The following is a 13,338-nucleotide window of genomic DNA, read 5'->3' on the forward strand; positions in this document are numbered from 1 at the left end:
TGGTCTCTCAGTCTGGTTCAGTAGGAATCACAATCATGGGAAAAACTGCTGACCTGACAGTTGTGCAGAAAACCATCATTGACACCCTCCATAAGGAGGGAAAGCCTCAAAAGGTAATTGCAAAAGAAGTTGGATGTTCCCAAAGTGCTGTATCAAAGCACATTAATAGAAAGTTATGTGGAAGGGAAACGTGTGGAAGAAAAAGGTGCACAAGCAGCAGGGATGACCACAGCCCGGAGAGGATTGTCAGGAAAAGGCCATTCAAAAGTGTTGGGGACTTTCACAAGAGCCACCACACACAGACGGATCCTGGACATGGGCTTCAAATGTCGTATTCCTCTTGTCAAGCCACTCCTGAACAACAAACAACGTCAGAAGCGTCTTATCTAGGCTCAGTGGTCCAAAGTCCTCTTTTCTGATGAAAGCAAATTGTGCATCTCATTTGGAAACCATGGACCAGAGTATGGAGGAAGAATGGAGAGGCACACACTGCAAGATGCTTGAAGTCCAGTGTGAAGTTTCCACAGTCTGTGTTGATTTGGGGAGCGATGTCATCTGCTGGTGTTGGTCCACTGTGCTTCATTAAGTCCAGGGTCAACGCAGACGTCTACCAGGAGATTTTGGAGCACTTCATGCTTCCTTCCACAGACATGCTCTATGGGGATGCTGACTTAATTTTCCAGCAGGACTTGGCACCTGCCCCCACTGCCAAAAGCACCAAAACCTGGTTCAATGACCGTGGGATTACTGTGCTTGATTGGCCATCAAACTCGCCTGAACTGAACCCCATAGAGAATCTATGGGGCATTGCCAAGAGAAAGATGAGAGACATGAGACTGAAGAATGCAGAAGAGCTGAAGGCCGCTATTGAAGCATCCTGGTCTTCCATGACACCTCAGCAGTGCCACAGGCTGATAGCTTCCATGCCATGCCGCATTAAGGCAGTAATTGCTGCAAAAGGGGCCCAAACCAAGTACTGAGTACATACAGTATGCATGCTTATACTTTTCAGAGGTCCGATATTGTTCTACAGGTATGTACAATCCTTGTTTTATTGATTGCATGTAATATTCTAATTTTCTGAGATTGTGGATTTGGGGTTTTCTTGAGCTGTAAACCATAATCATCACAATTATGACAAATCATGGCTTGAACTATCTTGTTTTGCATGTAATGAGTCAATCTCATATATTAGTTTCACCTTTTAAGTTGTATTAAAATGTATTATAAATGAACTTTTGCACGATATTCTAATTTTTCAAGTTTCACCTGTGTGTGTATATATATATATATATATATATATATATATATATATATATATATGATAGCAAATGAAGAGCACTCTCACTTCAAATCCAGCTGCGAGGGTGCAAACAGCAAATCAATAACTCTAAACCATGGAATGCACTCACTGGTCTTTTAAAAAAAAAACCTGCTTTAATGTGACGTTTCGGTGACCGTATCCCCTTCCTCAGACCTCAGGTCTGAGGAAGAGGATTCAGCCCCCGAAACGTCACATTAAAGCACGTTTGTTTTGAAAAGACCAGTGAGTGCATTCCATGGTTTATATATATATGTGTGTGTGTGTGTGTATATATACTAAAATATGTATGTCCAATATTAAAAATAATTCTAATAATTCACTCTTCACTTTGCACCAAATGTGTCGCTACTTGCTATATTCGCAATTAGTCCTGCTCAGAAAAAGAATACATTTACACTATATACAATATAAAAGAGAAATGTGCTTGTTCATGGACAGTAATGAAATGGTATAAATAAAGTTGTGAAAAACCTGAATAGCCACGACATCGATGACTGTTAGTTAACACTAGTCCGATGCTCTTTGCGTGTTTTTCACAGCTTTTTTGATAATTAAGGAGATCGTATTTAGATCAACGGCCGCGATGTTTGGCGAGCGTATTGACGCCCGCGAATGCAACATAGTTGAGGCTTTGATAAATAGGTCCCCTGGTTTTTGTTGCCTACACACATTTGTCTCTTGTGATTGGCTGACTAGATGTGTTCAGCTAACTCAAATGATAACAAGAGAATGAAGCAGATTTGCTAATAGAAGTAAATTGGGAATTTGTTTTAAATTGAATGTTCTATCTGAATCATAGTACAATGTTCTGGAGGTGTGTGGTTAGTACCAAATTACAGTCTCAAAAAATGTGGTCTTATCTTATGACTATCCGCAGATAATGGACTATTGAAGTTTTTACATACACACTCACTATTAACCCCTTGAAATCAGTGTTAAACACAGCAAGGCAATATCCACTTTAGAGGTGTAAGTAAGTAGCAGTCGCCACGGGTTTCACTACCCCTTGTAATACAGCCTTGGCTGAAAATGGCAAAAGAGAACTTCCTCTTTGACTGTTTATCACGCTTACTTGCAATATTAAATATCAATCACAATGCCTGTTGTCACATACTTCCTAGTGTAGCGGATTCCTCTGGGAACAATCTCATTCATCTGTGACAGGACATTTTGGTCCCTTTGCACCATCTGAGCCATCCTTGGGATTCCTTGTACTTTTGCGTTGCCCGTGCTGCAGGTCTCCTAGATGCTGTGGTATCCAACCTCTGTTGCTCCTTGTGTAGTGCCGATGTCTCCAAACCTCAATGGGTGTGTGTGTGTAAGCCCAAGTCCTTATAGGTGGGTAGGAGCAAACTGTGGAGCGTAGGGTTGCCAGCTGGCCAACGCAATAGAATGAATAGAATAACCCTTGGCTCTGTAAAACAACAACTTTATTTTGATTCTTTAAAAACTAGGAAAGCAAGCCACCTTGAAAAAACTAAGACCTTCACATCTCATGTAACTGGAGAAGAGTTTGAAATTAGAACATGTATGAATTGCATGTTGTCCCAAGTTATATATTTGTTGAAGTGTCAGACATGTGGGGACCAATACATTGGACTTACTTCGAGAAACATAAAGTCACATATTCATGTAAACATATTTCAACCATAACACGGGGCAAATCCACCACTCCACTGGTACGCCACTTTGTGGAAAAACACAATTAGAAAATACATACAAGTGGTGTGCAATTAAACATGTCAAACATGTCAAACTACCAAAGAGAGGTGGGAACATTGACAAATTGCTGGCCAAAAGAGAGATCTTCTGGATGTTTAATTTGAGAACTAGACATCCAGAAGGATTGAATTCCAGATATGATCTAATCAATTACTGGGAATAATAAATCACCCATCTATCTTCATTAACATTTTGTGGTTTATTAACCTCAGGAGTGGCCCAACACAACACAGGGACAGGATATAGTCCTTCATAAACTATGCCAATAGTCTTATGGAAGTCTAACTTATGAGTCTCTAACAGAGAAGCAATATGAAATACACTAGAATATCTAGCAGCAATGGTGTTCAACAAACAAATACACACATAAGGGATATAATCCAAGGATGTTAACTTAGATAAACTTACAAACTAATATATCAACATAATAATAATTTTCATCTTATTCTTATGTATACAGTGCATCATGAAACTTCAAGTTCGTATATCACATTCAATAGCTTATTTAAGAATTAGCATATTAACAAGACAGAGTAATAGACATAGTTGGTATGTCTGAATTTAGTTTGAATTATTTCTAGTATAGGACTGGGGTCACAAGCAGTATGTTAAGCATATTGTATACAGGATACATTATAGTGTTTAGAGTCCATGGGGCCTATCTATCAAGCTCTGTATGGAGCTTGAGGGCCCATGTTTCTGGCGAGCCTGCAGGCTCGCCAGAAACACCAGTTATGAAGCAGTGGTCTAAAGACCGCTGCTCCATAACCTGTCCGCCTGCTCTGATGAGGCGGACAGGAATCGCCGGAATTCAACCTGATCGAGTACGATCCGGTTGATTTACACCCCCCTGCTGGCAGCTAATTGCCTGCGAGTCTGCAGGGAGCAGCGTTGCACCAGTCGCTCACAAGAGCTGCTGGTGCAATGCTGAATACGGAGAGCGTATTGCTCTCCGCATTCAGCGATGTCTGTTGGACCTGAGCCGCGCTGTCAGATCAGGTGCGACAGACATTTCATAAATAGGCCTCTTTGTGGCAAACATATATGTATACAAAATATATTATGTATTATATATTTTTCATGTTCTTGGCATAACAATTGGATATTATGTCCACACTATATTTAATGCTAAATGTGACTCTTATTGTCTGAATGTGTATTATGTCACACTGATTAGACTTGATATCCCATATTCTTACTCTGTATAAATGACAATATTCCCATAGTAATCTAAAATGTATGTTAGTTTAGATAACTACAATCATGTTTACTTGGTCTAAATATATTAACCATGTCAGCTATAACAATTATAATTGTTACAATTTTAGGTTATGTAATCTCCACGTACAACAATTGTCATTTCAAATGTTCTAGAATGACAAACTGTCATTTCACATTCCTTAATCAGCACTTAGGGGTAGATTTATTAATGGCCGAGCAGACATGATTCGCTGTAGCTAAAAAAGTCGGCTTGACCTTGCTAAATGCCGACAGCAAATGCTGTCTGGATTTTAACATTTCATTAAGTGGAAGCCTAATTCTGTATCACCAAATAAAGGTCATAACAGGGACTTTCATCCATAAGGTGGCTGAGCAAACAGATGTAGACCCACTACATACCAATTAACAATTACTCTCTTGCTATAAGTGCTCTGCTTCTGTGACATCTGGTTGCAGTTCTGAGGATACAGGTGACTTAGATACCCTGAAGGAAGATAAGGATGCTCTCCCACAGATTGGAAGCCATATTTCTACAAGAGCCAGCCACCACACAGTATGTGGCATTGTGGGAGAAGTAATCTCATCTACCAATTGCGGAAGCATTGTGGTAAAGATTGACCAATGACAGCACAGTCAGAGGGGTCGAAGTCTGCTTAGATTCTTAGACTCTACCATCCATACATTGGAATTAGTTATTCCTGGACACCTACCTTACTTTTTTTTCTACAGGTTCCAGCTTCTCAGTATGGTGACTTTTAGATATCTGAGATAATCGTGTTTTCGTAGCCCTGATATTGACTAATGTTTAGACTATCTGGACATTAGCGTATGGTAGAGTTGCATCTGATAACTGGAACCTGCCTGAGTTCCTTTACTTCAAATTTCAGACTTGAAGTATAAGTTATTAGTGACCCTTTTATTACATGCCAAATGTACCTATCAGACGTTTGCAGTTGGAAAACTATAGCCACTGTTATGTTTATCTGTATTTTATAAGCTGTTAAGCTTCTACTTGATGTTAGTTAACTTATGCAATGATGGAGTAAAGTATAATGTCATATCCAGCATGCTCTGTTGTAGAGCTCATGATTTAGAATGTACTGCACTTATTGATGGGTTCTGATTAACTCAAATATGATGGAGCTATTGCCGGCCTAACAGTTGACATCTCACGTTTTTATAGGTTAACTGATTATAGTAGCTGATTATACCCTGCTATCTACGGGCAAGGCAGTAGGTATGTGCATAGTCTCCCTTCATTTATTAATTTTTCACTTTTTTTATTTATATTGGGAGATTTGTGTATCATCCTCTTATTTACTTGGGGTTCAGAGATAATAACTATAATATTATTGTAGCTTTTTTTTTCTCCAGGAACTGGTTAACAGTGTTCGGGTGCAATGTTATATGTGGTAACCTTTGCTATATAGAGCAAACTTTTGTTTGCTGTTTAGTTACTTTGTGCGAGTATTAGGCTAATAAGAATTATTCGCTTTAAGGATCTAATTGTTATGTTGAGCTCCAGCAAGCTCAGGGCATGTAATTTTAAACAACTTTCCAATTTACTTTTATCACCAATTTTGCTTTGTTCTCTTGGAATTCTTAGTTGAAAGCTAAACCTAGGAGGTTCATATGCTAACTTCTTAGAACTTGAAGGCCGCCTCTAAGCTGAATGAATTTTGACCACTAGAGGGCGTTAGTTCATGTGTTTCATATAGATAACATTGGGCTCATGCATGTGAATTTACTGAGGAGTGAGCACTGATTGGCTAAACTGCAAGTCGGTCAAAAGAACTGAAATAAGGGGGCAGTTTGCAGAGGCTTAGATACAAGGTAATTACAGAGGTAAAATGTGTATCATTATAACTGTGTTGGTTGTGCAAAACTGGGGAATGGGTAATAAAGGTATTATCTATCTTTTAAAACAACAAAAATTCTGGTGTTGACTGTCCCTTTAAGCAATTTTATATTTTATAGTCAGTTTGTTGCTCATTTTGTTTATTGTTGAGATATTCTCTTGTTCTCCATATCCTGCACTGTATTTTTATATAATATACCAGGCCGGCCTATCAGTAAATACTGTTTAGAACTTTAACTCCTGACTACATTTTGGCTATAATAAATTTGTAATAGTCATGTTTAACAAGGTTGCATGAACCTTTGTTAAGGATCCTTCACTTAAAATATTACAGTGGCCCTTCATGAAACATTCCTCTCACTATTCCCCCATATGTTATAGATCAGTTCCAAAAGTGGCCACTGTAAAGCTTTGAGGGGATATTTTACTTTATTTTCATTACAACTTATTTTTAGGGAATTTTATAGTAGATAAAGTTATAACCTCTATGTTACGGTCCATTAATAATAATAACTAGTATTTATATAGCGTCTTTCTCCCAGTGGGACTCAAATTGCTTTTTAAGCGCTCGCTCTCGGAATTAATCAAATCGGCAGCTGAATAGTAATATTTGTTATTATTACCCAATTTAATGGTACTCATTTTATTGACCTTGGAAGGATGAAGGGCTGAGTCGGCCCTGCCGGGATTTGAAGCTTTGACCTTGGATCTTTTAAACAGGCTATTTTGTATTCAGGGCATTTACCAACTGAGCTACCTCACCAACAACTGAGCCTTTAACTTTTATTTGCTAGATATGTTTTGTGGTTATTTCCTCCATTGTCTAGAAGAAATGGTCTTTGAAGAGGTCCAAAAGTGGCCTCAAGTTAGAGAGGAGGATATATCAGATCTACAACAAAGAGAGGTTAGTATGATATTATATTTGCTGATTGAAATGTATCTTAGCATATTGTTGTCTTGGCTTATACCATTGTCATGTCATGATACCGTGACTCTTTTAATTTGTTGAAGCAAATTCTACTTCTAATTGTATTTTCCCAACATCTCCTTCTAATCCAGATTACTGCATAGCCAGATAAACAGCATTCAAACTAAAATTTCCCCTTTTAGAATTATTTATTGCACCTTACATTTCTGATGGGATAATGGAGAGCTTTAGGTCATGGGTCCTTTAAGGTCTAAACTGTAGTATAATGGTGAGGCTATTTTTATTCCTAATATCTTAAAACATTTGCCGAACTGTTAAGTATAGAATTCTATTATGATCTAAGAGTATATATAAATAACAGAGGAAAGAGTAACTAATGTCTTGCAACTCATTTTATTAGAAAGTGGAGGTGACAGGGTATCTACTACTCCAATACTGACATAAAATTGTTTTTTTTCTTTCTTCTTTTTGTTCTGATATACCTAAGAGAGTTATTCCATTCTTGGGCCCCATCCGATATGCAGCGTCGCCCGCAAAAGCCAGCGACACCAGATTTTGCGCAATTTTGGTATCACATATACGGCGTAGCCTACAAGTTCCGCGCGTATATTTCACCCTTCGCCCGTTTTTTTTTTATCCAATATACAGCGTAAGTACTTACACGCGCAGATTTCAGAAAATCTACTCCATTCTAATCTCGCCACAAATTGCAGGCACAGGAACCCTTGCACTGACTAAAAAACCAACGTAACTCCCTGGAAGCCTTAACAAACACATACATTTAAGCAGCATCTCAAGGTTAAAGGGACAGCTTTTTTAAGGTTTATTTGTGTATTTGAACTAGTTTGAAGCCACAGCATAATCAAATGGATTGAGCTTGTAGTTACTTTATCACATTGTGGACATATACTTGCTTATTTACTGTAAATTGGATTACCTTCATCTCTAGAACCCACTGGAGTGTAATTTATTCTAATGCTAACACAGCTTGGCACTGATGCCAAAATATAAAAAGGGACAGTCAAGCCCAAAGAAAACCTTCTTCTTTTAAATAGGGCATGTTATTTCAAACTACTTTCAGATTTAATTATAACACTTGCTTTGTTCTCTTGGTATTCTTAGTTGAAAGCAAAACCTAGGATGGCTCATATGATCATTTCTAACACCTTCTTGAAGGCTGCCTCTTTGCAGTTGTGTCAAACCAATCACAGACACCACAACCTCTCACCTGCAGACTTAAAACACCTGATAATCCGCACCCTATCAGTTACATCACTACTATATATACCAATGTGTCAATTTATATTGGATGTGAGATACATTGATTTACATCTTAGAAGTGAATATTACTATATGTACCCTTCATAAACAACTATTGTGGATGTGAGTTATAGTACAAGAATATGTCATAAACAGGATAATATTACCTTTTTTGGGCCATTTCCACACAGGCCTTATTATATGCTTTAACAATATTAGTGTAATAAAACACACCTCACATGGATGTGGATGACAATTATATGGTAAATAACAGAGGACAAGATTTATGGTGAACTATAAGAATATTTATTTCTTTTTAGGTTTCTTGGATGAGGGGCTGAGGTGACTGTAGTGGATTTCCTTGGTCTCCTGGTTTGAGACAATTCAGATGTTTCTGCTGGAGTGCTGGCCACAGATGATAGGCTGGAGGCAGTGTCCTGCTGGTGTGTAAAGTGCTCAACCAACACACCCAAGAGTTTATTTTGTTCCCGCCATCTATTGTCCATCTGCATCTGCATATCAGACAGAATTCACATCATCTGCGACTGGTTTTGTACAATTCCATTTAATGATGCTGCCATGTCCCTCTGCAGCTCTATGCTACGTTTGTGTAACCTCTCTTGGCTCCTGTGAAACCTCTGTTGGCCTCTTTGTCTGCTCTCACAGCTTGTTATGAGTCTCCTCTGTAGTGAACTGTATTCCTCACCCAGGGGAGAATACAGTGCATCCAAAGGCTCTTCAGCAGCAGGGCTTCTGGGTGCTTGAGGTGCAGGTCCAGCTGATTCTGCTGGTGCTGGTGGGACATCCTCAGCTGCATCTGCTGGTGCGACATCCTCAGCTGCAACTGCTGGTGAGACATCCTCAGCTGCATCTGCTGGTGGGACATCCTCAGCTGCAACTGCTGGTGAGACATCCTCAGCTGCATCTGCTGGTGCGACATCCTCAGCTGCATCTGCTGGTGGGACATCCTCAGCTGCATCTGCTTGTGCTTGAGTAATTCCAGCTATATGCTCATCTGCTGATGTTGGAGCTCTCCCAAGGGAAGAGGATGCTAGAGCTCTCCCAAGGGAAGAGAATGCTGGAGCTCTCCCAAGGGAAGAGGATGCTGGAGCTCTCCCAAGGGAAGAGGATGGTGGAGCTCTCAGTGTGGATTGGTAGTCCCATTTATGAGCAGTGTGTGACCACTCAGCGTGTCCAGTTTGCACTTCTAGGGACATACCTTGTGTATAAAATCCATGACTGCCCTTATATTGTGTTGGGGGGGGTAAAGACATGTACCCTTGGTGGCTGACTTGGCTCCCCCTCAAAGCCAAAAGAAGAGTATTCCTCTGGCCAGGGGTCATATGCCAATGGTGGTGGCATCACTTCCGGGTCCTCTACTGATGCCATCCAACCCTGCTCATGACTGGGAGCATAATATTCAAGTTCTTGCCTGAAGACTGGTGGTGGTGGTGGCTGCATGCCTGTGACTGGTGGTGGTCGTGGCAGCATGCCTGTTTGCAGCCTGGTGACAGGAGGTTCTGTGGAGGAGTCAAATGATGAGAGGGATTAGTACAGTCATATATATGTCCATGTGGGCATACAATGTACATTGATACATGCTAGGGCCTATACTCATTCTCATATCAAACTCTATAACATGCATGTGCACATTGTGATTTGTGATATGAGGGATTTTAATCTGCACAGTATACAGGTATGTGTTTCATACAATAGTTATGTGTACATGTCAATAATGGAAAAAATGTGTTCTTTAAGTGACACTATGGTCATACAATTTACTTTAGCCTGATGTAGGCACAGAACCTGCTTTCTAAGCTAAAAGTATTGTGATGGCTATAGTGTCCATTTACTGAAAACTCTACATGTGGCTTGTGGCCTGTGTTACTCTGATACATGTTAGCATTGCACTATTCCACCTCATATCATGAATTGCATTGTGTTAAGTAGCAATAATGTCAAATATAATTGTAGATGTTTTTGTTAGTAGGCCAAATACCATGCTCCTCATTGTGTACATGAATGTATGACATTAAAGGATGTTATATCTCAAATACATATCATACTGGTGTGTGGGATGTTACTCACCAGCATGAGGTCCTGTGGTTGCAGCCCCTGGAAGTCCACGGACTGCTGTGATACTCAGGGACCTGCGTATCATCTCCTGCCAGGTGTTGTATTCTGTGTCCAGGGGTGGACTACCGCCTGTTCCCCTCTGGTGCATGGCTTCCTGCCCCATCTTCTCTTTCACCCGCCTCTTACAGTCGTTCCACCTTTTTTTAAGGCCCTCAACAGTCCTCCTCTGCGGGGCCACACTGTTGACGGCATCCTCTACCACCAACCATGCCGTTTTAGGCCTTCTGGCAACGCCTTTGCCCTTCTCCTGGCCAAAGAGGGCACTGTGGTTGTCCATGATGGCCTGGACTAGGGCAACATTCTCATCGAATGAGAAATTAGGACATCTCATCCTCTTATCCTCTGTGGACACCTGGCTTGCTCCCTGTGATGTCCCTGGTGTGGGCTCCTCCCTATCCTCTCCCTCCTCCCCCCTTCTGTCCCTATGTGCACCCTCTGTCCCTCTCCTTGATGTGCCTGGTCTCCAGGGCTCTCGGGCATCTCCCCTCCCATCATCCCTTCTAGCTCTCCCTCTCCCCACTCCACTTACTCCTTGACGGGGAACCCGCTGCTCCTCCTGTCCTCTACAATACTCCTCTCCATGCCACTCCTCTCCCCTCCTCCCCTCCGCTCTACCTCTCCCTGCCATCCTCACACTACACACACTCACACACTCACACTCACTCCCAGTTCAATCACACACAATCACAACCAAACACTCAGCCTATCACACTGTAAAATTGAAAAAAAATGTGTGAGGTGTTAGAAAAAAAAAAGTGTTGTGTATTTTGTATATGTATGTATGCAATATGTGTGCAATATGTAAAAAGATGTGTAAGTGTACAAGCTTAACCAACCAACAATGCGACCTAACTAACTCCTCTGTTAGCGCCTCTCTCTCTACTCTGACTAATCCTCCACTCCAATGTAGTTTGCTGTAGCTCAACAAACCATCCAAACACACTGAAGAAAATGGCGGCTGCGCATGGGTTTATATATGACTTTTGAATAGCGTAATTACGTTGCACATTTTTAGATGGAGTAGCGGGGGATTTTTATGAGTCTTAGCCTAATTTGCATAAAACTACTCTTTATTGAGACTTTACGTGAACAAAATATCGGATCGCGCCCCTTGAGGGCACATGTTACTTTACATTATATGCTTACTGAAGTACTGTTCCAGATTTTGTTCCTTTTTTTTAGTTGCAATGTGTTGATAGCTTTGAATCAAGATCCAGTTTGGTGAAATACTATTAAAATGACTTTCTGTTTACAGACCCAGAGGATGGTTTAATTCGTTCCTAATTATTAGCTGTTATTCAGAGCATTTACAGAATGTTTTATGTTCCTTTGGCAACAAATAAAACTGTTGGCCCATAAAGGTTTTGTCATTCTTGGGAATAGAGATAGACACAGGCATTCAGATTAAAGGGACATGAAACCTACATTTTTTCTTTCGTGATTTAGAAAGAGCATGCAATTTTAAACAGCTTTTTAATTTACTTCTATTATCTAATTTGCTCCATTTGCACTATTATGGGCTTGATTTATCAAGCCGTTTGCCCCCTACGACTGCAGGTTCTCACAAGAGAACCTTCAGTCAGTATTTATCAAGCTGTAGCGAATCATGTCCGCTCGACCTCAGTAAATGCCGACAGCATACTCTGTCGTCATTTAACATTGGTGAAATGCTTGTGCAATCCTGATCGTATCGAGATTATTTCAGTCCGCCACCTAAAAGAAGGCAGACAAGAGCAGCGGTCTTACGGCCACTGCGTCTTAACTTCCATGTCAGGAAGACCAAAAATGATGAGGCTCTGAAGCAGCATCCGCTGCTTTATAAATGGAGACCATGGCCTCTAGTTATGAAAGTCTGGCGGACCTCGCTGAATACGGAGAGCAATACGCTCGCTGTATTCATCATTGCACCAGCAGCTCACAAGAGCTGGTGCACTTAATAACAGTTAAAGTGACAGTGCTTACAAAAATCGTTACTAAAGATGTTGGGCCAGATTACAAGTTGATCGCAAAATATTGCTTCTACAAAAGCGATATTTGCACTTAACTTAGTAATACCAGCGCACGCGCTGGTATTACAAGTTAGGTACAATGCAAACGCAACCTCGCGTTCACATTGCACGGAAGCATTGCGCTCATGAGAGTGCAATTCCATAGGCTCCAATGGGAGCCTTGTTCTCGTGCTGTCAGACATGGCATGAAACTAACGCATAAATATATATATGTATAAGCATATACATATATATTTACAGGGAACACACAGTTCCCATAGACCGCAATGTAAAGGCATTTATCAGGGCAGTTTTTCTTCTAACACCCCTGAGCCGCCAACTTTAATCCCTAAAAAGGGCCTGGTGCAGTAGTTTTTTTTTTTTTTTTAATGAAAATAAATAAATATATAAATATATGGTTGGGTGTGTGTATATATTTATTTATATATATATATATACATATATATATATATATATATATATATATATATATATATATATATATATATATATATATATATATATATACAGGGAGTGCAGAATTATTAGGCAAGTTGTATTTTTGAGGATTAATTTTATTATTGAACAACAACCATGTTCTCAATGAACCCAAAAAACTCATTAATATCAAAGCTGAATATTTTTGGAAGTAGTTTTTAGTTTGTTTTTAGTTATAGCTATTTTAGGGGGATATCTGTGTGTGCAGGTGACTATTACTGTGCATAATTATTAGGCAACTTAACAAAAAACAAATATATACCCATTTCAATTATTTATTTTTACCAGTGAAACCAATATAACATCTCAACATTCCCAAATATACATTTCTGACATTCAAAAACAAAACAAATCAGTGACCAATATAGCCACCTTTCTTTGCAAGGACACTCAAAAGCCTGCC

Source organism: Bombina bombina, chromosome 7 (genome assembly GCF_027579735.1).
Source record: "Bombina bombina isolate aBomBom1 chromosome 7, aBomBom1.pri, whole genome shotgun sequence".
Lineage (NCBI taxonomy): Eukaryota > Metazoa > Chordata > Amphibia > Anura > Bombinatoridae > Bombina > Bombina bombina.